Here is a 27,190-nt window from a genome sequence, read left to right on the forward strand (position 1 = left end):
CTGCCTTTCGGTATGGACTCAAGTCCTGAGCCAGTATTCCCAGGGCAATTCTCTGTTTCTCATGGGAAAATAGGAAGAATGGTTTACTCACATCTGGAAGTCTTAAAGCTGGAGCTGACATGAGAGCATTCTTCAGCTGGTGAAAGGCCCGTGTTGCTTCTTTTGTCCACTGGAGATCTCTGCTTCTATCGGCAATCAGGGCATAGAGGGGTCTGACAAGCAGTCTATAATTATAGACCCACAGCCGGCACTATCTTGCCATGCCTAAGAAGGTTCGGAGCTCTTTTATGGTCTGGGGTTTTGGGGTCTGGCATATGGCTTCCTTGCGAGCTTGCCTTAAAGTCTGTTGCTCAGCACTCACCTCGTACTTCAGGTAGATAACTTTCTGTTTTACTATCTGTGCCTTTTTCTTCGATACTCTGTATCTTTGGAGTCTTAGGAAATTCAAAAGGCTTACCGTCCAGGCCACACATGCTTCTCTCGTCTGAGTGGCTACTAGAAGGTCGTCTACATACTGCAAAAGCTTTCTTTCTTCTTGTGGAGCTTCTCAGGACTCCAGATCCTTTGCAAGTTGCTCTTCGAACAAAGTAGGGGAATTTTTCCAGCCTTGGGGTAGTCTGGTCCATGTGAGCTGGGTTTTGCGCTTACTCTTAGGGTTTTCCCATTCAAATGCAAAAATTTTTTGGCTGGCTTCATGGATGGGGAGGCAAAAGAAGGCATCTTTTAGATCTAAAACAGTAAACTAGGTTAGCTCAGGTGTTAGGCAAGTTAATAAAGTGTATGGATTGGCTACTACTGGATACAGATCTTCTGTTATTTTATTGACAGCCCTCAAATCCTGTACTATCTGGTATGACTCATCAGGTTTCCGAACAGGTAAGATGGGGGTATTGAAATCAGATTGGCATTCTTTCAGTAATCTTAACTGCAGAAAATTTTCAATTATTGGGCTGATTCCTTCTCTATCCTCTTTCTTTAGGGAGTACTGCTTGATTCTTACTGGTTGCGCCCTTTCTTTGAGTTTGATTATTATGGGAGAGGCATTTTTCGCCCTCTTTGGCACATCAGAGGCTCACACCCCAGGAAATACTTGACTCAGTATTTCTTCATCAATTTCTTCTTTAATGTCAATAGCTGTCAGAGTTAAACTTAATAACTCTATGTATTTTTGATCATTTACTTCCAGAGTAATTTCCCCCTTTTTGAATGTAATGGTTGCTTGTAACTGTTCTAATAAATCTCTCCCTAAGAGTGCTCTTGGTGAGTTAGGCATGTACAAGAATTTATGAATACCTCATTGTTTTCCCAATTTATACCTCAAAGGTTTACAAAAATATGCTCTTTCAGACTGGCCAGTTGCCCCTTGCACTACAACATAATCATTTTCCACAGGTACTAAAGCCTTATTTAGAACTGAATATGTAGCCCCCGTGTCAACCAAAAATTCCACTCTTCTCTCTTCTTCTTTCAGCCTCATTGTTATAACCAGTGGATCCGCTGGGGTAGAATCTTCCGGTCCTCCTCAGTTGTTTTGTACGCGTGCAGCCATCTGCTGGTTAATTTTTCTTCGTTCTGGGCATTGGTCTTTCCAGTGACCAATTCTTTTGCAGATTGCACACTGGTTCCTGTCTAGCCGAGGTGGTCCCTGTCTCGGCGGTCTCTGGTTGTATTTCTTCTGCCTTTCCTCCTGTACCACTGCCACTAACTTTTTCATTTTCTGTTTATATCTTTCTTCCCGGTTACTAAATATTCTCTAGGCTTCCTCTAACAAGGCTTCGAGATTCTTCCCATCTGGTCTCCAAATTTTCTGAAGTTTACGTCTGATATCTCTAGCAGACTGCCCCAAAAATGAATTAACTAGTTGATTTATCCCTATCTCAGACTCCGGATCTAATGTTGTATGATGACGCATAGCATCTCTCAAACGCTCTAGGAATTCAGATGTAGTCTCAGAAGGCCCCTGCTTAAGGGAATATAAGGCAGACTAGTTTATGGTTTTTGGAATAGCTCTTTTTACTCCTGTTGCTATCCACTCTTGATACTCTGTTAATTTCATTACCTCTGCCGACGCATTAGGATCCCATTGTGGATCTTGGAGGGGGAAATGTTCTTTTACATCTAGCTGTGTGGCCTTACAGTAATCTTCTGCCAAATTCTCTGCTGTCTTTAAGATCAGCTGTTTCTCAGTCTCAGTGAAAGCATCTAGTAGCAGCTGGATGTCAGCTCAGTCTGGATTGTTGTTTGATAACATATCGTAAGCATTTGGCAGTGAGTATCGGGTCAACACGATAATTCTTTGCAATCTTTTCTTATGCTTCTAAATCAAGTGTGGTAAATGGAACTTTGATCATCAATTTGGTCTCTTCTGATCCCACTGCCTGTCGCAGAGGGGCTTGTAGCACTACTTGCCTCCTAGTTCTAGATGCAATTGGACTCCCACGCATAGGGTGGGTTCTAGTAGATGTGCTTTCTCTATCTGAGTCCTCTTCTTTTTTGGGGAAGTTCTCTTCTTCTTCATCTTCGGTTTCAGCCTCAACCTCCTCTGCCTCCCCCCCCCAGGGAGGAGCTGGAGGACCTTTCACTTACTCAAATGAGTCTCATTCTTGCTCTTCAGAACGATAGACTTTATCCGATCTCATACACCGTTGTCTTATACTGCATGCTGAACAACAGCGTTTGATTTGCCCTCTCTTTGCCTTGTTATCTTTTTCGAGGGCCAAGACCAGTGGGTCTGAGGGTGATTTAATCTCACAGTCTTTTTGCCACTCTTGGTGATTCTTTAAAACAAAAAACATATCAGCATATGAAACCTCATCTCATTTACTTTCTCGTCTTAAAAACAACATTAACTGCAGTAAAGTATTATAGTCTAGGGTTCCAGTGGGTGGCCACTTTGCTCTGTCCCCTAACCTGTACAAGGGCCACTAGCGTGTGCAATACTGGATTAAATCCTTTTTATTCTCAGAGCCCCCCCGGCTAGTGATTTCCTTCCAGTGGGCCAAGATGCACCTTAAGGGGCTAGCCCGTGGAACTTCTTTGCTCTGGTTGGTTCCCATTATTTCCTTCTTGCCCTCTCTCGCTTCTACCCAAACCTCTTTTCACAGGACTTCACAGTAGCTTCTCAGTCCTCCTCCCACACACTCTAAGTGGCAGGTACTAGATGCGATTTTCTACACAAAAGCTTTAAGATCTTAGACTCTGAATCAGTTCGATGAGAAACCTCTAACTTACACTTGGGGCAAGTGCCCTGTCGCCTGCTGGAACAGCAATACTAGCGTTTCCCACAAACTATGCACTCTAATAATACCTACGCAGCGTGCCAGCCCCTTGATGCACCAAAGGCTACTGGAAATTTCTCGCAAAGGCAAGCTATTCTATTTATTACAGGGAGCTCTAAATCCTCTACGGCAAGCTGTTCCCAGTCCAGACTTATGAGAGTGCCAGCTGAAGTCCGGTAGAGCCCCTCTTAATGAACTCGTTCGTCTCCCCTATCTATCCAATAATTCACCAGATTCACAAACTCCCAGGGGTCGAGTCCAAACCACTGAGGCAGAGGAACCCCTCGGGTTCGTCTAGCCACGGTGAGAGTGTACACAACCTACACCACAATTTACCACTTTTATTCAACAACCGTTCTCACCCACACTTTTCTACAGTTTACTCTGTTTTCACTGTCGGGCGCTCCCCGCCCCCGCAGCCTGCTCCGGCCGATGTTTACTCAGCCTCTCCAGCGGCGGGTAGGGCTTCCCCCTCCCCGCGCAGTAGAGCACTATGGATCTGCTCTCTTTTATACAACATACACTTTATACACTTGCACGATTACAAACACAGCGCGCTGATCACACAATGCAACCTACAGCCACACAGTGTCCGGACACCACTCACACACACAGGCAAAGAAAACATACGCGGGTCCAGCTCTGCCCTATCAGAACAATGGACCCCAATACACACATACACGGGTTCACCCAGCTCACCCCAGAGCTGCTAGCGATTCCGCTCTATCAGAATCGATGAACCCCGTCTCTAATACAGTTTTCAGCTTCTCTATCAGCTGAACTCAGCTGCTCTATCAGCTGATCCCAGACGTCTCTGGGTGTCTGGGTGATTTACTCTCTTGCTCTTCTTCTTCTCCCCGGGGGCCCCTCAGTACATACCGTATCTTCCTCCGCAGGCCAGCAGGTCCTTGTCTCTCCCAGCAGGAGGCAAGCCGAGACGAGCGGAGCCCCACCAGGAAAATCCTGGGGCGCGCCTAGGAGTCCGTCGGTCCCCTCCCTGCCCCTGCGGGGACAGAGATGGAGACGAAAAGTATCTCCTTCTCCTGGCTGGCTCGCCAAGAATGTTCTGCGGAGAAAAGAAGAAACTTCACAACTTCGTAAAAGTTGTAAAGTTCGGTATGTTTTATTACGACACGTACAGGACGCAAGCCTCCCTAATAGGCAAGCGTACTTCTGAAGACCTCGGGTCTTCTTTTATCCCCCTCCCAAACGCATATGCATACAGTTTCACAATAAGTTCATACATATTCATTTTGCGTGACATTTAGCACTAGTTCTTCTTTATCAGAGGAATTCTTAGGTCTGGGGCAGATCGACTTTGCGGTAATTTCTGTTTTCCTTTCTCTGTCTTCTTGCTGTCTCTGGAATGCGGCCTTTCTTTCAGCTTTTGGCCCCACAGACCTCTCACCTCTTCCCGGCACTTCACCTAATTCAGAATGGATCCCCACTTCGTCTCACTCACCTCACCTCACCTTCCCAGAGCTCTTCACTCTTCCAGGTGCCGGTGCTGGAGGGTCCCCCCGAGCTCACTGTAGGTTCCCCCTGACTCTGAGCTGCCTCAGCACCCTCAGCCCCCTGCGGCCCCGAGCCCCTCTCCTGCATGTGTTCTACCAGGACAGGCAGGTGGTGGGGGACCCACAGGGTCCCTGCAGCTGCTGGTGCCCACCATGGGGGTGTCCCAACTGGGGAATTATGTCTGTGAGGTGCAGTGTTGGGGCAGGGGCCGTGTGGAAGAGCAGCACCCGGCTCCGTGTCACGGTGCACAGTGAGTGAGGGGATGGGCACGGGGAGCCCCCACAGATGCCTCAGGTCCCCCACCCTGCCTGGAACCCCCCAGCCCTCCCTGACGCCTGCTCTGGGCCACCCAACCTTTCCCAGATCACTCCCTGGCTCCCAATATCCTTTCTCAGGTCCCTCCCTGGGACCTCCAGCCCCTACATGGGTACTCCCATCCTTCTCTGACACCTTTGCCGTCTCCTGCAATCCTTGCTGCAGGTCCCTCCCAAGGTCCCCCTATTCCTGGCTCGTGTTTCCCTCCGTCCCTCATTGGGTCCCTGTGGGAACTCAGCACATTCCTGATGTGCAGAGTTACCGAGACAACCCTTGGGGGGCTCAGAGGTCCTGGAACGTTGCCAGAAGTGTTTGGTGGTTAGACTTTGATCCTGCACAGGAAACAACACCTGTATGAGGATGGGAGGATCACACGGGGATAAATGCTGAAGGGATAGATTAATTATAATGTGAAAACACAAGTTTTAGAATCCCCATACAGGGGGGTTCTAGGAGACAAAATGGAGGAATTAGGGCGTGTCCTGTCCTTCTTCTTCTTCTTCTTCTTCTTGTCATCCATCTTCGGTGGTGATAGTGGCACTTTGAGATTGGTTCTTACTGAATGTGCACTTGTCAATAAGGGTGAAAGGTATTGGGGAGAAAAAGCAAATATCTGACACGTAGTTTTTAGTATGAAAATAAGCGACTGCCCCAAGGGCAGTCAGTGTGCTCATGGCTGGCTTGCTGTGCGGACCTCTGTCGGGCCGGGAGAAAATATTGTAGACAAGAATTAATAAACAACACTGAAGAACAGAAAAAATTCAAGACTCATTTCATCCTTTGGAGCGCGGGCAGCCCCAAGGCCATCCCGAGCCTTTCCAGGCCATTAGAACAGCTGAGAACAGGGCAGGTCCCCTTACCCCTCCCTGGGTCCCGTCACCCCTCTCTGCAGTCTCCACACATACCCCAGGTGACACCACCCCCTCCCTGGGTCCCTGTACCCTTCCTGGTGTTGCTTATCTCCCTCTCCAGGTGTTCCCTCCCTGACCCCCTTATCATCCCTCGATGTTCCTTTCTAACCCTCCCTCCCCCAATCTCTGCACACCCTCTCCTTCACTAGAGTTCTCCTGCCCCTCCCTGACACCCCCCGGGTCTCTCACTGTCCCTGGTGTCCCCCTCTCCCACAGGGGTCCCGCCCTCGGGGGTGTCCCTGTCAGCACAGCCCCCCAGGGTACAGGTGGCACTGGGGGACCGACTGGTGCTGAGCTGTGCGGTGGCCATGGGGACAGGTCCGCTGTCCTTCTCCTGGCACCGGGAGGACTCAGGGGCACTGTCGGGCAGCGGCCCCTGCCTGGTGTTTCACCACGTTGGGGACAATGACAGCAGCCAGTACCGGTGCTGGGTAAGTGATGGGGACAGCGTGGCCGAGAGTGTCCTCCTGAATGTCACCGTCCTCCATGAGCGGGACCCTCGATCTGGGCATGACCCCACCCATGGCACCCCCATCCACCTCGCCATGTGCCAGCCGCGTCTCTGTCCCTGCAGTGCCCGTGGCCAATGCCACCATCATGCTCGGTCCCCTGTTACACCAGGAGCGCACAGGTGACAAGGTGACCCTGCATTGCTCAGTGCAGGTGGGCTCAGCCCCTGTCACCTTCACCTGGCTGCACAATGGGCAGGAGGTCGCCCAGGGTCCCGTCCTGGAGCTCAGGGCCATCAATGTGGGACATTCGGGCACCTCTCAGTGCGTGGCCACCAATCAGCTGGGACAGGACGGGCACCGTGTGTTCCGGGCACTGAGCCCAGAGCTGTCCCTGGAGGTGACACCTGGCTCACCCTGGGTCACAGGTGGGGTGACATAGGTGGAGTCACCAGGGACTGCAGGACCCCTGGGGTGATGGGTGACCCTGATGTGACCCCCTCTGTTTCTTGCAGTGGCCTCAGGGGTCGGTGGGGCCCTTTTGTTCCTGCTCCTGCGTGTCATTGTGACCTGGCACCTGTGGCACAGTGTGGGTGGGTGACAATGGGGGGATCCTCTACAGGGAGCTGTAGAGGCCCACAGAATTGGAGAAACCATAGGGAAATACCCATAGCACCACAATTGTGACTTTGGCTAGGGGTCCTGTAGGGTTTTGGCAGGTGCTGGATGGTCCTGCAGGGATGTTGGGGATTCTTTCCAAGGCCCTGGGGTATTTTGGGGGAGTCTCTGTCCCTCCTGGGATTTGGGTTCTTGAGTGTGAGTTGTTTGGGGACACAGGGGAGGCTCATGGATTCTGGCGAGCTTCAGGGATACTTGGAGGTCTTGAAGGGGTTCAGGAATCCTGAGAGGGGTCAGGGCCCTGGGACCCCACAGTCAGTCCTCCCCTGCTTCCATTGCAGCCGCCAGGAAGAAGCAGGAAAGGTGAGTAGGGGGCTCAACCCACACTCTCCCCTTTTACCCCAACCCCCAAGACCTCCCATCCCCTTCCCCACAACCCCTTTGTTCCCTCAGGGCCCCTCCGGATCTCCCGGCCCCCCCAGAGGAGGGGGAGCTGCTGTACACCCACGTCGTGGTCACCAAGAGGGCAGGGGGTGAGTACGGGGGACACACACACAGAGGGACACGTCACCCACAAGTGTCACCCCACCCAGATCCCACAGCCTGTGTCTCTCGCAGCGTCCTCCTGTGCCACCACCGTCCAGGATCCCCAGGTGACCTATGTGAAGCTGCGGGGAACCCAAGGGCAACTTCAGGAACTCAGTGACATCTACGGGAATGTGCTTTGACACTGGGGGGCACTGGGGGTCCCCACCCATGGACACCCACTTGTGTGTGTGCTGCCACTAAAACTGCCCCTCTGCCTCCCTGTGGGGGCACAAAGATCCCAAAGGGCTGAGAGAAGAACAATTTCCTGAAACAGCAATGAGAGAGAATGAAACCAACATCAACAGCAACAAGGTTCAGAGTCCTAAGGGTCACACAAGGAAAGATTTCCAGGGAAAGCGCCCAAAAAGGAACAAACCCCGAACACTCCCCCCAGCACGTTACCTCCACCAGAGGAACCTGGCAGGGCCCTGGACCTTCCTGGCTCTGATGGCCAAAGCAGCCTTCAGGAGGCTCTGGATTCTCTTGTCCCTGGTCACAAACCCCTCCTCTGCCGTGTTCCCCACACGAGGATGTCACAAAGGTCCTGTGGGGGTTCCAGAGCCTGCCCTTTTGCCAGGGCAGTTGGGTTCAGGCCATGAGCTACGGTGGGGTGTCAGAGACAGGAAGTTTCATGTCTGGAAACATTTTGGAACACCTGTGTGTGGCAGGGGTGGGTCAGGCCTTGCTTTTGGTGAGACAGGGCCCCATCTGTCCATCAGTCTGTTAGCTGTGGCACACCGGGGACAGTGTGACGCTTTGACAAAGCCAGCTCCTGAGTGGTCTGGGGACCAGAAGTGCCATCTGAGGAGAGGGCCCTTGGTGTCCCAACTGGCTTAAAAGGCAGAGCATGAGGTGGCCAAATCCCTGACCCTGTCTCTTCTTAGGGTGTCTGTCGCATCCCCGCTGGAACCCAGGAGGTGGTAACTCATTTAAATGAGGAATATCTGCCAAGGAAAGTGAGAATGTTCCTGGAATGGAAAGAAGACCCATCTCTAAACTTCTTTTAATTTCCAAGATTATGGGGATACCAGGTCAAAGTGTTGGAGAATGAATAACAGCTTTTTACTGGGAAATTTATAAACCAGAACAGAACAAACAACAGAAACCCAGAACTTTCCCTCCCGCTCAGGGCTGTTGGTTTTTGTGGCAGTTCTAACTGCGGCCATCAGGGGGCACTACAGGGAGCACTCCCGGCCAGCAGGGGGCGCCCTGGTCCAGCGCCATCCCCTCAGGGGCCATGGCGGCCTCGGACGGGTGGGAGGAAGGGAAATCGCTCCTTTTGCAAACTCACAGGCACCAATCGCTCCCGGCACCACCACCGGCAGCGAGCAGAAGCTGCCAAGGCAGGAGGTTGGATCCCAGGTCCCACTGGCAGCGTAGCAGTGTCCCAGGGCCAGGCACACACCCTGTGCAACACCAGCGACTGCTCTCCCTGATCCTGAATGGAAGGAAGGCAGCGCCTGACCCCAGGCAGGTCTTGGGTCCATAGCAGCCCCTCTGGTGGCTTTACACTGCAATTCCTGCCAACCCTCAGCCTTTCACTCCAGTGAGGAGGGTAGTGTGATAAATAGGTATGATTCATGCTGATAAAAATTGGAACAGTAATTGATATCGATACAGTAGGGATGGAGCAGCTTTGGGGACACCTGGAATCCACACAGAGTTACTCCCCAGAGCCCCACCATGGCCAGGGGCAGAGCCCCTGCTTGGTATTTCCACACTTTTCCCTCTTATCTGGCAGACACCTCCCAAACCCAAACATTCTTTCCATGAGGTTCCAGAAGGCTGCAGGCTTTCTTCAAGAAGGAGGGTCCAGGTCAGGATGTTGAGCAGAATGTTGCGGGTTGTGCAGTAGTTTTGTGGTTCTCTCTGTCCCTTACAAAGAGGAACAAATGATCAATTGCTACATTTTCGGGCTGGTTCCCTCACAGCTGGCCCTGCCGGGTGGGTTTCCAGCCAGCCCTACTCTGAAAACCATCAAAGGCCCTGGCAGAGCCAGTGCTTGGTCTCCCCTTGGGGTTTGTGCTTCTTGCAGGGCTGAGCAAATCAGAGGCAGACATTTTATTCTCCACAGAATTCTCACCTCTGCAGCAGCTCCACAGACCCAGAGCCCCTCAGAATCTGTCTGGGGTGATACCCTGGCTGCCAGCCCCTTGTGGGGGCTGTGCTGGGCCGTGGGTCACCCAAATATCTGAGGCACCCAGGGAAAAAGCTGGAACCTGTGGGCCCATCCAGCCACTGCCCATCCCTGGCACCTCCATTCCTCTGGAATTCAAATCATGGGTACCCCATTTCTTCTGTCTCCCCCTCTCTGGAACCTGTATCCCAGTACTCACATTCCCCAGGATCTCCATGGCCCAGGACCCCTCATTCCCAAGGAACCCTCTCCAGTTCATTCCATCCCTAACATTCCCTTCCCACAGGACCATGATTTTCACAGGACCCCCATTCCCACAGGATCCCCCATTCCCCCAGCATCCCCATCCCATGACCCCAAATGCCTGGAACTCATGTTCCTCTGGGACTCCCATCCCTGAATCCCCTCAGCCGTGGGGACCCCCATTCCCAGTGACTTCCCCTCCTCAGCACCCTCATTCCCATGGGCCCCATCCCTGGGATCCCCCATTCCCCTGGACACCCATCCCCACATCCCCAAACCCCCTGAGCCCCTCACTTCTGGGAACCTCATGTCCCACTGTGTCCCACCCAGCCTTGTCCCCACCATGCCCACAGCCTGTTCCCAGCTTGTGGCCACGCTGCCTCCACTAGGTGCCACCTACACATGAGGATGAGACCTGACCTCGCTTCCTTCCCCTTTTGCCAAAGAGCCACCACCCAGGGGACAGCCACCCCTGGCAGTGAGTGACAGCCAGTCCACATGGCTGGGGACACCGGGATGGCCGGAAAGGTGGCGCTGCTCCTGTGGGGTGTGTGCCCTGGGCATGGGCCTGACATCCCGGGGATGGGGAGAGGAGGGGGAAAAGGGGGCTGTGGGGTTCCCTGAGGTCCCCAAAGCCAGCAGGGCATGGAGCCAAGTGTGACCAGAGTTGTGGGGTAGCTTTTGGGACAAAAACAGGAGACAGGTATGAGGGGACAGGGGGATGAAGATGGGGGGGGACAAGGATGTGGCAGAAGGAACCTTGGGGCTGGGGCAGCTGTGGGGACCAGGACAGGAACACAGGAATCCAGGGACAGGGACAAGGGGACAAACACCATGTGGATGGGCCATGGGGACAGGTGCCATCGGAAATGGACCATGGGCACAAGGCCATGGGGATGGGGCTGTGGGGCTGGCAGGGGTGACCTGTGCCAGTACAGCGTCTCTATGCCTGAGCAAGGGTTGGCTGTTGTGTCCCTGTCCTCAAGACATCTGTGCCACACCATTGCCCCCAGTGAGACCTTTCGGGAACAGCCCCACATTCCATGCCCCCGTGCTACTGTTCCTGCAGTGGCACCCTCACCCAACCTTGTCCCTTCTCCCTTCCAGCCCAGACCCTTGGCCTCGCTGGTGAGTCCTCAGGGGATGCCATGGCCTCACCCCGCTGTCCCCAGCTCCCTGGTGGCCCTGGTAGGCTGGTGTCCCCAGTCACCCACTGGTGCCCAGACCACCCAGATCCTGGTGGAGCCCTCCTGGACACCACTGGTGCTGTGGGACAGGGTGACACTGACCTGCCAGGGCTCGGGGACCTCTGGTGCCACCACCTGGTACAAGGACAGGCAGCGCTTGTGGCAGGAGAGACAGGAACGCTTCACTGTCACCGAGAGTGGCACCTACTGGTGTGACAGACCCGGAACTGGACGCAGCCCCCTCCTGATAGTCTTACAACGTAAGGGGGGTTTGGGTGCCAATGTAAGCCTGGCACCCACGGGGACTCTGAAGGCTCTGGGTGGGCTCCGCTCCATGGGTCACTTCCTGTGTGACCAGAGCCTGTCCCCTGCTCTGGGGACATCCCAGAGGATTCCAGAGTGGAGGAAACCGTGTGGTAACTGGGGACCCCTGGTGCCCTGGGTGTGACACAATGGGGGGGTCCTGGTGCCATCAGGTGTGACAGGTCCCCTCTGTCCCCCAGCCTGGCTGGTGCTGCAGGTGCCGGGGCGTGTGCTGCTGGAGGGGACACGGTGACACTGCACTGCCGGGGCTCCTGGAATAGAACAATCACCTCAGCATCCTTCTACTGAAAGGGCAAGGAACTGGGGAGGCTCTGCTATGGCACCGAGCTCTCCCTGCCCACTCTGCAGCTGAACCACAGCGGCAGCTACAGCTGCGAGGGCCGGATGAAATTCGGCACATCAGAGAAGTTGTTGCGATAAGTGCCAGTGACAGTGATAGTGCACGGTGAGCACTCCACAGCCCCCACCCCAACACCCCCACAGCCCCTCCCCAGGGATTCAGGCTCACAAATCCCCCTCCCCTCTCCTTCCCAGAGCTCTTCTCGGTGCCAGTGCTGAAGGGTCCCCCCGAGCTCACCGTGGGGTCCCCCCTGACAGTCAGCTGCCTCAGGACCCCCAGCCCCCTGCGGCCCCGAGCCCCGCTCCTGCACTTGTTCTGCTGGGAAGGCAGGTAGTGGGGGGCCTGCAGGGGTCCCTGCAGCTGCTGGTGCCCGCCGTGGGGGTCTCCCACTCAGGGAATTACAGCTGTGAGGTGCAATCCGAGGGTGGGGCCGTGTGGAAGAGCAGTGCCCAGCTCCGTGTTACGGTGCACAGTGAGTGTGGGGATGGGCACGGGGAAACCCCACAGATGCCTCAGGTCCCCTACACTACCTGGCACCCCGCAGCCCTCCCTGACACCTGCTCTGGGGTACCCAACCTTTCCCGGATCCCTTCCTGGCTCCCAATATCCTTTCTCGGGGCCCTCCCCGGGACTCCCAGCCCCTACATGGGTACTCCCATCCTTCCTTGACACCTTTTCCATGTCTCGCCATCCCTGCTGCAGGTCCCTCCCCAGGTCTCCTCGTTCCTGGCTCGTGTTTCTCTCCATCCCTCATCGGGTCCCTCACCAAACCCTGGGTCTCTTCACCTCTCTCTGAGGTCTCCACACATACCCCAGGTGACACCACCCCGTCCCTGGGTCCCTGTACCCTTCCTGGTGTTTCTCATTTCTCTGGTGTTCCCGCCCTGAGCTCCCCATCATCCCTCGATGTTCCTTTCTAACCCTCCCTCCCCCAATCTCTGCACACCCTCTCCTTCACTGGAGTTCTCCTGCCCCTCCCTGACACCCCCCGGGTCTCTCACTGTCCCCTGGTGTCCCCCTCTCCCACAGGGGTCCTGCCCTCGGGGGTGTCCCTGTCAGCACAGCCCCCCAGGGTACAGGTGGCACTGGGGGAGCGACTAATGCTGAGCTGTGCGGTGGCCATGGGGACAGGTCCCCTGTCCTTCTCCTGGCACCAGGAGGGCTCAGGGGCACCGCTGGGCACCAGCCCCCACCTGGAGCTGTGCCACATTGGGGACAATGACAGTGGCCAGTACCAGTGCCGGGTCAGCGATGGGGACAGCGTGTCTGAGAGTGACCTCCTGAATGTCACTGTCCTGAGTGAGTGGGACCCTCGGGCTGGGGATGACCCTACCCATGACATCCCCATCCCACCTTGCCCAGTGCCAGCCCTGTTTCTGTCCCCACAGTGCCCATGGCCAATGCCACCATCACCCCTGGTCCCCTGGAACACCAGGTGCATGCATGTGACCCCATGACCCTGCGCTGCAAAGTGCAGGTGGGCCCAGTCCCTGTCACCTTCACCTGGCTGCACAATGGGCAGGAGGTGGCCCAGGGATCCCTCCTGGAGCTCAGGGACATCCATGTGGGACATTTGGGCAGATACTAGTGCATGGCCACCAACCAGCTGGGACAGGACGGGCACCGCGTGTTCCGGGCACTCAGCCCTGAGCTGTCCCTGGAGGTGACACCTGGCTCACCCTGCCTCACAGGTGGGGCCACACAGGGTTGCTGGGAAGTTCAGGATGCCTGTAGTTCAGGGTAACCCCAATATGTCCGCCTCTGTCCCCAGCTGTGGCTGTGAATGTCGGCAGGACCCTCCTGTTCCTGCTCCTGCTCCTGGCTGTCACTGGGGGCTGTCACTGGTGGCACCACCGGGGTGAGTGACAATGGGGGGGGGGATGGGGGTCCTGGAGTGAGGGGAATCCCCCAGAGTGGGGGCAGAGATCAGCAGCACGGAGGGCACCTGAGCTGGGGGACACTGAGCCCTCAGTGACCTCAGCTGGGGATCCTGGGGGAGTTTGGGGGGAATTTGGAAAGTCTTGGATGGGCTCCAGGGCTGTCCCCAGTTGGGCTTTGAGGAACCATGTGGTGCCTTTTGAGCTCCTGGAGGGTTTGGGGAGCTGCTGGAGGACTGTGCAGGGATGTTTGGGAATATTTTTGGGGTCCTGGGCAAGTTTTGGTGTGCCCGTCCCTGCCGGGATTGGGGTTCTTGGGGCTCATGGGGTCAGGGACACTGGGGTGTTTGGGGACCCTGCTGTGGTGCAGAAGTTCTGGGGAGTTCAGGGGTGCTCAGAGTGTCCTGGGGAATCTTGGATCCATTGGGAATCAGGGCTGCAGTGGGGATTTGGGGATCCCATGGGTGGTTGGAGCTGCTGTGGTCCCAGGAAGGTTCAGGGCTCCTGGGGTCCCCTCGGTCACCCCCTCCCCTTTCCCTTGCAGCCACTAGGAAGCCCCAGGACAGGTGAGTGGGGGGCTGAGGCTGGGACTCCCCTTTCCCCCTCCTCAGACTCCACCCAGACCCCCCTTATCCCCACAGAACCCCCCACAGAGGAGGGGGCAGTGCTGGACTCCCACATTGTGGGCATCGAGTGGGCAGAGGGTGAGTACGGGGAGTGACAGGGACGTATCACCCACGGGTGTCACCCCACCCAGATCCCCACAACCAGTGTCTCTCACAGGGCCCCCCTGTGCCTCATCCCCCAGGTGACCTGCTCTGAGGTGCTGGGATCCCACGGATGACAGTGGGACCCTAGTGACATCTGCGAGTACATGCTGTGACACTGGGGACACTGGGGGCACTGAGGTCCCTATCCAAGAGCACCCCCTGTGTGTCCCCCTCACCCCAGCTCCCATGGGTGCCCACTGTGCCCAGGGGGTGGCCACAAGTGGGGGCTCCCATGTGAGGCTGCCCAGAGCTCCCCGTTCCAGTGCTCCCCATACTCCCAGTACCCCCAGGGGCTCCCCATTCCCTCCCCCAGTGCCAGGGGGCACAGGACCCTTGTCCCTCTTACAGGACCTAAACTCAGCTTTTTGATTAAACCAGGAGAAATGGTTTTTGTTTCTTCAGCTCAGCCCTGTTCAGCTCAGGAAGAAAGAGGGTCCCAGTCAGGTTGTTGAACCAATCCTTCTCAGTTCGCAAAATTCAGAATCCAAAGGGTCACAAAAGGAACAATTTCCAGGGAAAGCCACCAAAAGGGAACAAGCCCTGGACATTTCCCCCAGGACATTTCCTCCGCCAGAGGAACCTGGCAGAGCCCTGGACCTTCCTTGCTCTGATGGCCAAAGCAGCCTTCAGGAGGCTCTGGATTCTCTTGTCCCCTGTCCCAAACCCTTCCTCTGCCGTGTTCCCCACACGAGGATGTCACAAAGGTCCTGTGGGGGTTCCAGAGTCTCCCCTTTTTCCAGGGCAGTCAGGATCAGGCCATGGCACAGGGTGGGGCTGAGTTTCCAGTCAGTTCCAGCAGCTCTGGACACCTCTCCAGGTCAAGGCAAGCTGTGTCCTGCCCTCTGCCACAGGAATGGTGACAAAGGCTTTGGCAATGTCCATGGGGACACCACTTGTTTGCCTCAGACTCCAGCTTGTCCTGGAGGTCCTGCACAGCCTCTCCCAGTGGTGCTGGCACTTGGTTCCAGCCCCTACAGTCCCTGTCTGTGTCCACTCTCCACTGGATTCACGCTCTGACCATGAGGGTCTCTTGTAAGGGGCATTCCCTGGAAATTTTTCCTTTTCTGACCCTTTGGATTCTGAATTCTATTGCTGTTGGTTTTGTTCTCTCCTTGCTGTCCCTGTCCCCCATACTCACTTCCTGCCCTCTTGGTGATCACATCTTTCGTGTCCAGCACCTCCCCTCCTCCAAAGCGGTTTGGGGGGGGCTGTGGGGAAAAGGGGGTGTCGAAAGGAATCTCTAGAGGGAGAAAAAAGGGTCCTGGCTGGAGTGTCTCACTCACTTCTCCTGGAGCTTCCTGGCAGCTGCAAGGGAAATGCTGGAGAAGGTGACAATGGAGTCCCCAGAGCCCTTGAACCCCTGGGGGTCCTCAGGACCTCCAAACCTCCCTGGGACTCCTGAACCCCCACTGGACCTTTGAATGTCCCCAGCACTCCTGAGCACCCTGAAGCCCCACAGAACCCCTGAATCATCCTGGTACCACCAACCCCCCTTTTACTGCTGAACCGCCAGAAACCCAAGCTTCCCCATACAGGGAGGGGCACCCCGTAAACTGTCCCAGGATTCCCAAAGCCCTCTCAAAATCTCTGCATGACCCTCCAATACCTCCCGAGCCCAACCAGGAGCTCCGAGTCCCATCATAATATTCCTCAAGACCCTCCTGGAATGATACAGGAGCACCTGAAGATCCTCTGGAATCCCCAGCCAAAGTCACTTGTTGCTGTCCCTTTGTCTGCCCCCTACCTGGGGACCTCCCTTTGACCAGAGGATCCCCATCCATATCCATTGTCACCCATCCATATCCATTGTCACACACCCAGGCAGTGACACCTGTGCCAGCCCCCAGTGACACCCACGAGGAGGACCAGGAATGGAAGTGACCCAATGACCCCTGTTGCCACTGCTGGGGACAGAGAGGGACACATCAGGGTCACCCAGAATCCCGGGGCTGCTGCAGCCCACAAGGGGTCCTGTGTGACCCCACCTGTATCCCTGCGACCATGCAGTGTCACCTCTAGTGCCAGCTCTGAGAACACACAGTGCCCATCCAGCTGGTTGATGTCCATGCACTGGTAGGTGCCCCAATGTCCCACAGCCACAGCCCCGAGCTCCAGAAAGGGACCTTGGGCCACCTTCTAGCCATTCCACAGCCAGGTGAAGGTGACAGGGGCTGTTGTCCTTGTCCCTGCATCCCTGTGTCCCTGTCCCTCTGCCCACAGCTGCCCCAGCCCCAGGATGCCTCTCTCCACATTCCTGTCCCTACAGTTCCATACCCGCTGTCCTGTCCCCACAGCCACCCCATGGCCCTGGTCACCACCTGCACTGACTCTGGTGCTATTGGGCACTTCAGGGGACCCTGAAGCACCCCTGTGCCTCCTCCCCACAAGTCTCTGCCTCACCAGGGCCCATCCCTGGGGTGTCAGGCCCGTGCCCAGGGCACTCACCCCACAGGAGCAGCATCACCTTCCCGGCCATCCCGGTGTCCCCAGCCTTGTGCACTGGCTGTCACTCAGTGCTGTGGCCACCACTCCCAGGCTGGCAGCTCTAAGGGTGAAGGAGAAAGAAGGGAGGTCACGTCTCATCCTCACGTGTTCATGGCTCCGGTTGGAGGCAGTGTGGCCACAAGCTGGGCACAGGCTGTGGGCAGGATGGAGACAGTCTGGAAACAAAACTGGGTGGCAAAAGGTGGGAGATGGAGTTCTCAGGAGTGGAGGGTTGAGGGGATCTCAGGGATGGGTGCCCAGGGGAATGGGGGTCCTGAGGAGGGGAAGTCACCAGAGATTGGCGTGCAAGGGGAATGGGGGTCCCCAGGGCTGGGGGGACTCAGATATGAGAGTCCCAGAAGAACCTGGTCTCCAGACTCATGGGAGGAACGTGCTGGTGGAATAGGGGGTCCTGGGAATTTCAAGGTAGCGTGGGAAGGGGGATTTTTGGGGATGGAATGAATGGGGGAGCCAATATTGCTGGATGAAACGTGCATGGGCTTGTCTGGCCCTGCTGCTGGACCAAAGGCAGCAGCTGTGGTGGTCTCACAGCAGAGACACCCCCGGCTAGCTGGGTATTGCAGCTGGCGCTTGGGACAAGTCCAGGAAAGCAGGAACTCAGTTTTACCTCTTGTGGAAAGGCTTTAGGCGATGGTGAAGGAAAAAGGAGATGGGTCCTGCTGGAGGATTTTCATGCAGAGCTTTATTTCTAGGTCACAGACCTCTGAATGTTTCAACAGCTCCAACAGAACCCAGAACCCTGTGGTTGCCCCTGTCTTTTAAGCCCGGGAGAGGGGCACGGAAGGGGTAGGTATGCCACCAAGGAGGTAGGAGGGGGGAAGTCTCAGGAGAAAAGTGACACCTGGATAGCCCAATGTCCCCAGGGCTGAGGGGCATCTTTTGAAGTTTTCCAATCAGACAATGCTCTAGCTGGAATGTTAAGATTGACACACAGCACTTAGCAAGGGGGCAAGGGGGAGGGGAAGGAAGAGGTTGTTGGCACACCTGAGGGAGGAACTGGGATAGCTAAAACAGGAACTGCAACAGGAGAGGGTTCCTTGGGAATGGGGTTCCTGGGCCAAGGAAATCCTGAGGAATGTGAGTACTGGGATTGGGCTTCCAGGGACAGGGGGCTGAAGGAATGGGGGTGCTATGGTTGGCTTCCCTGGGGAATGGGGGTGCCAGAGATAAGCAGTGGCTGGGTGGACCTGTGGTTCACGGCTCCTTCCCTTGGTGCCTCAGATTTTGGGGTGACCCAGGGCCCATCACAGCCCCCTCTCTGGATCTGTGCTCCTCAGCCCCCAAGGACTTTTCCCTCTCTTTTTTTCCATTTCCATCATTTTACCCCTCAATTTCACAACCCCCCAGTTTGTGTCTTGATGATCCTGAGGGACATCTGAGAAGGGAAAGGGTTGGGGGAAGCCCAGGGTGGGGGAAGCAGGGGTGAGGGGTCTGCAGGGAGGGCTGAGGAGGCTGTGGGAGATGGGGGTGTACGACTGTGCCTCCCCAACATTTTCACTTTCCCTCTCCTGCACAGAAGGAAGACGCCGTTTGTGCTGAGTGTCACGGGGGGGGGGGGAAGGGGGGAGTGGGCTCTCTCATGGTGGGGCACATCCAGGGGTCTCCTGTCCTGGGGGGATCCTGTCCCAGGGGGGACACATGCTGGACAAGAGGGTCCTGTCCTGGAGCATGGCAGCTCCGGGGGGCTCCAGACTTCTCCATTCTTGCTCATCCCCTGCAGGATCTGAGCCAGCAAGAGCAGCAGGGGAATGGAGCCCTGGCCAGGAAGGAGCTCCCAAACTCCTGCTCCTTGAAGCCAGTGGCCATCCAAGGGTGGGGCCCAGCCATGGCCCAGCCCCACTGCACAGGGATGGCCACAGCCCAGCCCTGCTCTTGCCAGCCCCAGGTGGCAGCCAGCACTTGAGGGTCCCCCTGCCCCCTTGGCTTTGATTCTGGCAGCTTTAGAGCTGCTGCAGAGGTGAGAATTCTGTGGGTGGAAAAAGGCCTGCATGTGGTTAGCTCAGCCCTGCAAGAAGCACAAACCCCAAAGGGAGCCCAAGCAGTGGCTCTGCGAGGGCCTTTAATGGTATTCAGAGCAGGGCAGGCTAGAAACCCACCCTGCAGGGGCAGCTGTGGGGAAACCAGTCTGGAAATGCAGCAATATATAATTTTGTCCCTGTGCCCAAGGGACTGAGAGAGCTCCAGCATTACTGCAAATCCCACACCAATCTGCTCAACAGCCTGACCTGGACCCTCCTCCTCCTCCCTGCCTTGCCGTGCATGGACAGTGGCCGGATGCCCGGCACCCACCACAGCCGCTCTCTCACTGCCCTCTGCACCTGGATGGGAGAGAAAATTGAGCAAAGGGTTCCTGGGTTGAGACAAGGTCCAGGAGAGATCACTCATCAAATCCTGTCATGGGAAAAACTGCCTCGGAATTAGAGATATGAGTTGAATTTATTGCTGTCAAAATCAGAGCAGATAAGAAGTCTAATAAAGCCTTCCATACACCTTCTCCCCATTATGAATAACTATGTAGTCATTGGCTTTCAGTATATTGGTTTCCCCCAATTATTTTGACATAATACAGTTTGTAACCTATTTTTAACTGCTTTTGATACACTGCTATTTTTCACCATTTTACCCTAATCCCTGTGTAGAATATATATTTCAGTGTGATTATTATGTTTTAGTTTAGGCTCTCACAAAAGATCAAGATAGAGACAATGTGCTGTGTGTTATAACATTAACTGTTGCAGAAGTAGCTAATGCCTTTATTTGTGTAACTAAGTGACAATGATGAGAATAACTCAGATAATTTTGTGAAAAAGCTAATGTTGATTTAATGTACTGGTGGGGTATCTGATCTGTATGAGAAGAACACATTGAGAAGTGGCAAGTAAAGAAACATCAAAAGGAACCTCCATTTCCATGGCACCTCAATCTTCAGTGATTTCCCCATCTTCAGGACCCCCATTCCCAGGGACCCCCTCCCTGGGATACCCCATTCCCCTGGACACCCATCCTCAGGTCCCTAAACCCCCTGAGCTCCCCACTCATGAGAACCCCATTTCCCACCATGTGCCATACAGTCTTGTCCCCAGCCTGTGCCCAGCTTGTGGCCACCCTGTCCCCACCAAGGGGACGGACGTGACCTCGCTTCTTTCTCCTTCATCCGAAGAGCCGCCAGCCAGGGCAGCGGTGGCCACAGCAGCGAGTGACAGCCAGTCCACATGGCTTGGGACACTGGGATGGCCGGGAAGGTGGCGCTGCTCCTGTGGGGTGTCACAGACATTTTTTCATAGAAATCCTTTCTTTGGGATTTTTTCATCTTCTGGGAAGCTGAGGCCCCAGAAAGAGAATGTAAACAATAATTATCAGCTGCTGTGAAATGCAATAGGTGCACCTGAGATTGGCTCATGTTCCATGTGTACAATTAAGGGCCAATCACAGGGCAAGCTCTCTGGAACAGAGTCACAGAGAACTCTCTTGGTTTTGGATTCTATTCTTAGCTTAGCAGCTTCTGCAACTTTTCTCTCTATTCCTTTTAGTATAGTCATAATGTATTATATTTCATATGTCAATAAATCCAGCCTTCTGATCATGAACCAAGATTCTCTTCCATCTCTCTCACCCTGAGAAACCCTCATCAAGTCGCTGCAATAGTGGGGTGAGTGCCCCAGGCACAGGCCTGACACCCTGGGGATGGGGAGGGCAGGGGGCACAGGGGGGGCTGCAGGGTCCCCTGAGGTCCCCAATGCCAGCAGAGCCATGTTACCCACAGTGGACCTTGGTGGGACTGGGGATGTAGGGTGGTTTGGGGACAGGAACAGGGGGGCAGGAATTTGGGGATGGGGATGTGGGGACAGGAATGTGGGCACTGGCACCTTTGGGCTGAGGTAGCTCTGGGCATAGGGACAAGGGAACTGGGATGAATGGACAGAAGGGGACAAGAATGGTGAGGATGTGGCCATGGGGATGGGCTAATGGGGATGGGATCATGAGCTGGTGGGGGTGACCTGGACCAGCATCTCTTCCCCGAGATGTCCACGGTGTCCCCATATTCTGCCTCAGCCCGGGGTGGCCTCAGTGTCCCTGTTCCCAAGGTGTCTGTGCCACAGGGATGTGGTGCACGGGTGGTGTGACACAAACATGTCCCCCTGCCTTGCCAAATCTTTTGGGGACCACCCAGACACATTTTCCCACAAGAACTGCTGTCCCCACAGGGACAGTTTGGGGAGAGTCCCCACACCCCTTGCCCCAGTGCTGTTTTCCCTGCAGGGCCACCCCCACCCAGCTCTGTCCTTCCTTCCAGCCCAGACCCTCAGCCTCACTGGTGAGACCTCAGGGGATGCCATGGCCCCACCCTGCTGTCCCCAGCCCCACACTGGCCCTGGCAGGCTGGTGTCCCCTGTCACCCACAGGTGCCCAGACCACCCAGCTTCTCGTGGAGCCTCCCTGGAGGCCGGTGGTGCTGTGGGACCAGGTGACACTGACCTGCCAGGGCTCGGGGACCGCCAGTGCCACCACCGGGTACAAGAACAGATGGTGCTGGGGGCAGGAGGGACCTGACCGCCTCACTGTCACCGAGAGTGGCACGTACAAATGTGACAGACCCGGCACCGGGCGTAGCCCTGCTGTGAGAGTCTTAGATGGTGAGGGGGCTTCAGGTGTCTCCAGACTGGCACCTGCAGGGACCCCAAGGGCTCTGGGTGGGCTCAGCTCCATGGATTACCTCCTGTGTGGCCAGAGCCTGTCCCCTGCTCTGGGGACATCCCAGAGCATCCAGTCTGGGGGAACCCTTTGTTGGAATTGGGGACCCCTGGTGCACCTAAGGAGGGGGCCCGATGCCATCAGGTATGACAGGACTCCTCTGTGCCCTAGACTGGCTGGTGCTGCAGGTGCCAGCAGGGACACTGCTGGAGGGGGACACGGTGACACTGCGCTGACAGGGCTGGCAGAACAACACGGTCATCTTGGTGTCATTTTACCATGAGGGGAAGAAACAGGAGGGGCTCCACAATGGCACCGAGCTGTCCCTGTCCCCTCTGCAGCAGCACCACAGCGGCAACAACCACTGTGAGGGCTGGGTGAGCAATGTGGCGTCAAAGTGGAGCATGTAGAAGAGGGTTACAGTGACAGTACACAGTGAGTGCAACAATGAGGACAGGGAAGCCCACTAAACAGGCACACAGACACCACCCTGATTTTCCTTTCTCCCTGGCAATCCTTGGTGTAAGTCCAAAATTCCATACATTATTGTTTCAGGGGGACTCAACAATCTCAGATCCCCAAATACAAATTGAATGTGTCTTCAGAGCACACCAACCTACTAAAATTATAACAACCCAACAGAGAGTTATTACACAACTAATCAGGAAAGCTAGAAAACATCAGTGCTCCCTTGCAGGAAGAGACCTTGTGAATATATACTTACTTCTCACTCCAGAGCACCTCAATTGCCTACTTCAAACATCTGAACCACTGCAATACGCCTCAGACAGTCTTTAAACAGGCAAAGATAAGCCACCAATTCTACCACGCAACCATTTCTGTGCTGCACAGGATGTTCAAAATTACCAGAGACCCGGCAAGATCCACTGTAGACAACGGCCAAAATTGTCAGGAACATGCCCTTGCTTCTGTCAGAGCTGCAGTCAATCCAAGAGCACTAGAGAATCTCCACATCTGGCAATCAGACATCACACACTAGGCACCTTTTGGCAGACTAAAATACATCCAGGTCTCAATCAAAATCTTTTCCAGTGAGATTTTTGCCTCTGCCCATGCTGGTGAAAAATCAGAAGATGCTATAAAATATTACTTTTTGATTTTTTCCACCTTAGCAGTTCTACAGGAAATTAAAACTGATAGTGCTCCTGCATATACCTCACACTGATTCCAACAAGTTTCTGTCCACTGGGGTATAAAACATGTCACAGGCATACCACACTCCACCACTGGAAAGTCCATAGCTGAGAGGGCCCAATGTTCCATTAAAAGGACCCTTGATCAACCGAGAGAGGGAATCCAGATATTATCTTCCATTGAGAGACTGGCCAAGGCTTTTTATGTATTCAACATTTTGACCAACTCATTTATGGAGCCAACTCTCCCAGTCATCAGGCAGTTTACTAATTCAGCTGCAGCCCAATTAAAAGAACAGCCACCTGGGTTGATCAAAGACCCTGAATCTAAACAAATTTATGGGCCCTTTCCCATTAAATACTTGGGGAAGAGAAGATGCCCTTGTCTTCACAGCAACACTCCTAGGATCGATCCCAGCAAAATACATAAAAACTCTTTCTGGGAACGGTGAGGCAAACACCAGAGCCACCACCAGAAGAACAGAATGGAAGCCTAAGAGAGAGAGCAGCAGCCTGGAAAAGAAGAAGGAGAAGGACAGAAGAAGATCTCCTAAGCAGCGTTGACCACACACACCAAGACCAAGATAGCTCAGACATCATTAACCAGGATCTATGTCTTAACATTTGTAAAAATTATATTTTAGCATTGATACATGATTCTTCTAATAAGCTGTGTTCACACCCTTGGCTTACAGAAGAGAAAGTTTAGTGGGAACAAAACTTAAGTTTCATCTTCTAATCTCTTTATCTGTTTGCTTTTAGGCAACCCAAGCCTCAAGATACTAAATTAGCTAAAGTCAGAGGATGCTGCCATTTATAGCCGCTGTAGCAGAGAACTGGATGCTCCTCACTGAGCCACATGCCTTCAGCTGGGTGCTTCCACAGACAAGCCACAATTTCTTGTCCATGGCCATGCCTGTAAGGCACTACAAGGCAGGTGTTTTTTCTACCTGTTGTCACATAGGGAGTCAGTATACCAGGGCATCCAGCTGCTGAAAGATCAAGGAAACAAGATGCAGATGGAAGGCAACAATGACTGGTTCACTGGAATTTTAAAACACAGCGGGATGAAAGGCTGGCTTTCATCTTTAGTTAAGACTGTTTTGTGGTGACAGTTTATTGCATTCATTGTGTTGGTTATTTCGTCCTATTTTACTAAATTCCTGCAAAAATCTAGGGCAGAAGCCCTCTTTATAGACAACAAAGAGGCGGGAGTTGTGAGGGCCCAGGGGCCTATAATTGGGACTGTAATACCTCAGGGCAAAGTGACCAAGGAAAAAGAGAGACACCGCTCTGAATGCAATGGTGCCACCCATGGCCATTTGCAGGCTCATGGTGCTGCAGCACGTTTTGCTGGCATTGTCCAGTTCAATTGCTGTATTTTCCTTATATCTACACCCCCTAGAAGGTTCTCCCCTCTATTCTACAGTTTTGGTCCTTGCTCACTGCAATGCTACCCTGATTTTTCCCCCATTTTCCATCTGTGTGCCCAGCCCCATTTTGTCTCCCTTCCTGCACCCTCTTCCGGGCAATCCACAGTGTTTGGAGTTCCACACAAAGATCCCGCACTCACCTCATTCACCAGCAGTTTAAGCAAGTGTTCTCCCAGCTCTGGGAGTGCAGGTCCCTCAGAGAGGCTGGCTGTGGGCAGGCTGGAACATAGGAACTGAGTGCAACAGGGAACCTAGCCTCGAAGAAAACGCATGAATCCCGTTGCCCACAAAAACCAATGCCTTGCATGTCCTTCCATTTTCTTTATTCTTTCAGTTCTCATGCCACATTCTGCATTGTCTGTGACTGGGTACTTGGCTTCTCTATCTCCTGTCTTCAGGTCAGGCCACATGTGAGACCCTGCAGGAACAACCTGACCAATAGGAAAGTGGGAGAGGAACCTTGGTCAGGAACTGTAGTGACACGACAAGGAGGAATGGGATCAAAGTGCAAGAGTTGGAAGAGATTTGATGAAGGTAAGAAGTTCTTTACTCTCAGGGTGCTTGTCCCTGACACAGGGACCAGTGCAGAGAGGCTGTGGATGCCCCATCCCCAGCAACATCCAAGGCCAGGTGGGACAGGGGCCACAGCAACCTGCTGTGCTGGGAGCTTGCTCAGCTTGGAACCACATCATCTTGAGGGTCCCTTCCAAGCCAAACCATTCAAGGATTTGATCATTCTGCCATCCCCATCTCCCACTGCGCAGTGGCCCTGAAACTTCAGTGACATCACAGCTCCCAGAGGGTTCCAGGTGGAATTTCCAGGACCTGGAAATGAGCACAGCAGACACTTCACCGGCTGCCAAGGGTCAGTTGCCACTCGCTCTGCGCTCTGACCCTCAGCACAGAGCTGCTGTTGCTGCCTGGGCTTTCCCTGCCGCCGGCTCTGGAGTGCCAATCCCAGCAGGATGTGCTCTGCTGTGCCCATGGAGGTACAGTGCCATGCCAGGCAGGGGGCACCCGGCTTGGGCAGGCTGCAGCCATGTGGCAATGGATGGTGTGGGACAGGAAGCCCACTGGGAGATTGTGCTGCCCCTTGCAGATTGAGAGAGACATTGCGGAGGAGATGGATGTGGACCAGGGGCTGGATGAGGAAGAAATGATGGAGGTGGACTCCTCCTCTACTTCCATGTCCTCCACTGTGAAGGACATGGAAGTAGATGAGGAGGAGACCATCGAGGAGATGGACGTAGAGGAGGAGGATGACACCGAGGGCATGGAAGTTGACGAGAAGGATGAGGAGGAGCCCATGGTCCTTGGATGAAGGAGCAGCTTCACAAGTAAGACAGGCAGATGCTTCCCACGCCCTGCCCGCACACACACTGGGTCCCCTGACGCCAGGCTGGGGCTGGGCTGGATGGCCCCGCTCAGGGACACGGTGCCCGCAGGGGGCCTGGATTGTGCTGCCACAAGCACAAGCCCCGGCCCGCCCTGCCCTTGCCTGGGGCCACGCCAGCCCTGCCAGCCCTGGCCCAGCCCCTGAGGCCCAGCTGCCAGCCCTGCTGGGCCCAGTGCTGGCAGCTGAGTCCAGCTCTGCTGTTTACTTTCTTCCAGGGCTCATGCGCATGATGGGACTGCTCCGTTGCCTTTGTAAATATGTTTGAGAATTCGGAAGTTGCTTGTAAATATGTTCACTGCGTTGGAAGTTCTTTGTAAATATGTTTCGAAGATTGTTAGCCCATCAGATCCCATGTAAATATGTTCTGTACATTATTCGTGTTGTTATAATAACGATTGTCACAGCGAAACATGTTCTGTAAATCCTAGGTTTGCCAATCTTCGGCAAATAAATACTGTTTCTTTTTCAAACCTGACTTCTCTGGGCCATTCTTTTGGGCAAAGGCAGCGTTTGCACGCTTGTGAGTTCCACTTGTTCCACGTTCTAAAGGGCTGGAGGTGCCTGGGGGTGTTGACACGGCCACCCTGGGGCTGGGGGTCCCTATGCACAGGGGCTCCCACTGACACCACTCCTGCCACTGGGCACTGCTGCTCTTCCTGGACTTGGGGCACAGCGCTGTCCCCAAGAGCTCAGCTCTCACCAGCTCTCACACAGGGGGCTCTCACAGCACTGGCCCCTGCAGCCATGCCACCAAAGCAGGCAGCAAACCTTCAGCCACCCTTCCTGCTGCAGACACAGGCACTCCTGGGCCCAGAGCCGCAAGCAGGCCACAGCCATGAAAAATCCACCTGCACGCTCTCAAGGCCACCACAGCCTTGGCAACTGGGCCACCTGCATCTGGGCTGCTGCAGGGGCTGATCTTTAAGCCTTGCAGACTCCAAAGGCCCTGGGCTCTGCTTCCCAGCCTGCTCTGCACTGCCCCGAGCCCGCTTTGTTCCAGAAACAAAAGCCAAGCCAGGGCACCCTCACCCTGCCCGCATTCCTGCTGCTGCCAGCGGCCACTGGTCCCCGGGCCCCACTCGGGTGACAGCTGCAGTGACAGGTCAGCCTGTGCTGGGCCGGCGGCACAGGGCTTTGGGCCCTGGGGCTTCTGCTGCTGTTGCTGCTGCTGCTGCTGCTGCTGCTGCTGCTGCTGCTGCTGGGGGCCATGGGCCCAACAGGGCCCCGAGCTCAGCCCCTGCCCGGGCAGCTGCCCCCAAAGCCCCACACTCCCCGAGCATCCCCATCACACCTGCCAAGGGGAAATCCCACGGGCTTCAGGAACAAATTTCCCCATAGTGACTAAACCGAGGGATCCAAGGGGAAAGTCAGCACCAGCTGGGGTTTACAGCACCTTGACAATGGTGGCTGCAGGGCAGGTGAGATCTCCATCGCCTCTGGCAGTGCCTGCTCTGCACG

General features: G+C 54.9%; 1 pseudogene; it reads left to right on the plus strand.

Moving 5' to 3' along the window:
- Positions 1 to 14,604, plus strand: part of LOC134433406 (Fc receptor-like protein 2) — a 76,651-nt pseudogene extending 62,047 nt beyond the window's left edge.
- The last annotated feature ends 12,586 nt before the right edge of the window (positions 14,605 to 27,190 follow it).

This window comes from Melospiza melodia, unplaced genomic scaffold, assembly GCF_035770615.1.
Source record: "Melospiza melodia melodia isolate bMelMel2 unplaced genomic scaffold, bMelMel2.pri scaffold_18, whole genome shotgun sequence".
Lineage (NCBI taxonomy): Eukaryota > Metazoa > Chordata > Aves > Passeriformes > Passerellidae > Melospiza > Melospiza melodia.